Source organism: Pteropus alecto, unplaced genomic scaffold (genome assembly GCF_000325575.1).
Source record: "Pteropus alecto unplaced genomic scaffold, ASM32557v1 scaffold131, whole genome shotgun sequence".
Taxonomy (NCBI): Eukaryota; Metazoa; Chordata; class Mammalia; order Chiroptera; family Pteropodidae; genus Pteropus; species Pteropus alecto.
Window position 1 is genome coordinate 4788595 of NW_006434709.1, and position 3956 is coordinate 4792550.

Consider the following 3956-nt stretch of genomic DNA (forward strand, 5'->3'; position numbering starts at 1 on the left):
TAAAGTCATCTGTTACTTCTCCTAACCAGTGGCATTTCAATCTTATGTTCTCTGACTTCTTTTTTACAATTTTTATCAAAACCTTCCCTACCTCTTGCAAACCTAATTCTATTTTAATGCCCACTATTAAGATAATGAACTGGGATGGCAGCACACCATCAAATGAGAGAATGTCTGGAGTTTATCACCACTAACTCACTTCAGAGAAATGCATTCCTTGTAGACATTTCTTAGGGTGGCTTCTTTTTTTTTTTTTTTTTTTTTTTGCTCTTTATATGCAAAGTGAGGTCAAGGCAAAGTCACAGCTATGTAGTTATTCAACTTATCATCTTGCTTTCTCTAGCTAGTCCTAAAAATTTATAATAAATGTCTTATTAAGACACTTGTGTCTTAATAAGATTTTTTTACAATGTCAGCAGCCCCTCAAAAAGTGGTTAGTCACTAAAAAATAAAAAATAAAAAAAATGGTTAATACAAGCTCTCCAAAGTCCTGTTCATGAAATTTCTAACTCAAGATTCTTTCTATACCGAGTAATACTAAGAATTACATATCAAATACAGAAAATGAACAGGGCATATTAGATTCTGAAATAGTAAATTGCTTTTAGTTCTCAACTCGGATTTGAATATATTCGACATGAGCAGCACATAAAAATACAATGAAAAGTTTAATAATGCACTATTAATAATTAAAGGATCCATAGTCCAGTATGAATTTTAGTTTGTAAGTCTGCCCACTTCAGGTAGAAAAATAGTCCGCAGAAACTAAACTATTAAACAAACAGGGACAGGTTTTTAGAATAAAAATGCATACTTCATGACATTTTAAGATTCTCAATATCTTATATCCTTATGTTTTTTCATTATCTAAGAAGTAATTAAAATAAATAATGAGACTGGAATCTAACTAAAAGGATACCGTTGAGGCTAACTCTTATTGGCAATGTATATTATGTCTGTTCTTGAATATGAAGTCCCTGGACTGCTAATAAAAATATTTAAAACACAGATCTACAACAAATTGTGTTGCAAATCAGGTTATCATTATCTTGTATAAACCATGAAAATTGGAATCATGTGAGCAGAAGGTTAGATTAATTCTCCATTCTCATTATAAGCACAGGTGTAGTAAAAACACCATGTGAAATAACCAATTAAAATGAAAAAAAAAATCTGCTTTTTCATTAGCTGCTTTCACTGCATGACCAATTAGAAAATTATTTAATATTAATATTCTGCACATACCAAAAGTAATTTTCATAGTAACTAATATAGGTAAGAGATCAAAAACAGTTCTTTATCTACAGTGCTGTTCACAGTCTACAGGCTTTTAGTGGGAAAGAACTCTGCCTGATAACTTTTTTTACGTTCTTTTAAAAACATAATATTTTATGGATATGATTTATATTATTTAGCTAAAAATAGGAAGAGCATTTTTTAACAGAAGCCTCAGCTCGGAGAAATTAAGTGACTTACTTGAGGTCACGTGTTGCCCAAGAGATGTGAATAATTTGCTGAATGACACACAGCTGGCAAACAGTAGCGGGTGTCCCCCTCTCTAGCATCATAGTAAGCGCAAGGCCACTACTGTGCCATCTACCTAGAAAATTCCAAACTACACAGATATTTTTAAATGAGCTAGTTTTGAGCCAGTCACCACTGGCAACAACTCTACTGTTGATTTTGGGAATAACAATGACTGGACATTTTGTAGATTGGGAGTTTTGATGACTGCACTGTTTGTGTATAGAGACAAAGACAAGGTTATGCATAAGAAGATTCAGTGACTTAGGTTATCTATATTCCAAAGCTTACTTCCTTCATACTGGTACATTCAGTTTCCAAAGACCAATTCGTGTTTGAATCCATGACTATTAAACCCATAGAATCATAGACAGATTACACTTCAGGTTTGAAAAGGGCTTTAACTGTCAGCTAGCTTGCTTGCTGACCTGAATCCCCTCTCTGATATCCCTACCAAGTAGCTGGGTAGCCTCACCTAGAGTGTTCCTAATACAGCACTCACCACCTTACCTGAGAGTCCATTTATTCCATGGACAAGGCAATTGTTAGAAGGTTCTGCCTTACCTGATCTAAAATGCTTTCACCAAAACAACTCCTTGGGGTAATTTAAACAATGCTAATCGCATTTCTTCAAGATAGCCTTTCAAATATTTAAACTATAGCCATCATGCCCCATTGTCTTCTCCCCTCTTCTGCCCTCTTCTCCCTAGCTGAAACATTTATGATTCTTAACAAGTTCCTTCTAGAATGTGGGTTTTTCTAAGATTTTGAGTCTACTCACCACTTGGGTCACTCTCTGCTCGCCAGGCTCAGGTTTGTCTATGTGCCTCTGAAGGTTGTCAACAGACAATGCTAAGTGCAGTTATTCCAGCCCTGCCGTGGTCCCCATGTAGTGAGCAAACACCTTACCACAGCCCCTTAGCTAAGGGCCCACAGGTACTAGATACTACTTGCCTCTCTTTTCATGGCCATTAACCATTTGTTGTTATTGACAAACCAGATCTGGGCTACCTATAGGATATAGAGATATGAAGGTGGGAATTCTTTCATTAAATAAAATAAAAATAATAAAACGTTGAAAACCTAAGAACACCTAATCACTGCCTAATTGTTGGACCACGTTAGTAGATACATTTGGAACTTCTCACTTTTGAAAACTTTAAACAATTTTTTTCAATATAGTCGACATTACTAACTCATATAGGATGTAGTAACTCTCAGAAGTTTATTGAATTATAATTCCTATACTTACATGAAGCACATATTATTATCTAGGGTCACAGTGGACATCTTTATCTAAAAATAACTCACAGCAAAATATTTTATTTTTTAAAACGGCACCTCTTTGATCTTAAAACCACCACAATATTTGATTCTCTTTAGTGTATGTTATCATTATCCTAGACTATCTTATACGTACTCTCTTTGGATTTATACTCTATACAGCAAAGCCATGTGTTTAGATGGCTTCAGGGTGAATTCAAATAGAAAAACATTTTCCTTCTGGGCAAAGTAATAAAATGACATTCTTGCTCCTCCCACTGTAAGTCAAACAGAGGTCAGTTCTCCCATCCCTGTATCTGTTTAAATAAACTGGTCCAGCTGTTTGTTTCTAAAATGCCCTTTGACCTTGTGTCTCATCCTCCCTGCTTTTGTGACAGAATGCTTTACTTTCCATTGTGGAAGATTCTAAATTATCAAGAATTTTCTAAACACTGAACCAAAAAAGACCTTCAGATTTTATGTGAACTTATATGAACATATTTCCTTCTTAAAACCCTGAAATTTCAAGAAGCATCAGTAAAATACTTATTTTAAGCTCATCTGTGTATTCGAACATATGTCTATATTTACTTATGAATATATAAATATATATATTAGAACTTGAAGATAAGAAGAAATGGTGTTTTGAGAGAAAAATAAAAAAGAGAAAGATAAAATTCCAATTTGAATGTACAATAAAAATACATCTCCAACAACCACACAATAGTTTAAGATAAAATATACCCATGAAATACACACAATCTTTAGAATTTTCCATATTGAAAAGGTGACTTTAAAAAGGTTTTTAGTTTAAAGATGTAAGAAACAACTTTTACAATTTTACAATTGATGTCTAAACATTACAGCCCTTAAAACTCAGATGTATAATGTCAGGAATACATGACTACTGGACAGTGTTTCTTACTCATTAAAGGAGTTTCGTACCTTGGTTTAATAAAATGTAGCTCAAATTTGTCATAAACTGGGCATTTAAAAAGATAAACCTTTTAGTTAAGCACGCTTTCAGGTTGGGAAACATCCTGTTTGCCTTTCCATATTACATTCCAAACATCGAGGTATATATTTTTTTAATCCTCATTTTGCTTTGAAAACACAATCTTCTTCTGTAAAGTACTCTTTAAAAACTGGATAACTCGTAGGTGGTAGAA

The 3956-nt window shown here is 33.6% G+C and overlaps 1 protein-coding gene across 2 annotated transcripts in view; it reads right to left on the reverse strand.

Moving 5' to 3' along the window:
• The window catches only part of MEIS1 (Meis homeobox 1), a 129914-nt gene that overhangs the window by 4949 nt on the left and 121009 nt on the right, over positions 1-3956 (reverse strand). The window lies entirely within an intron of this gene.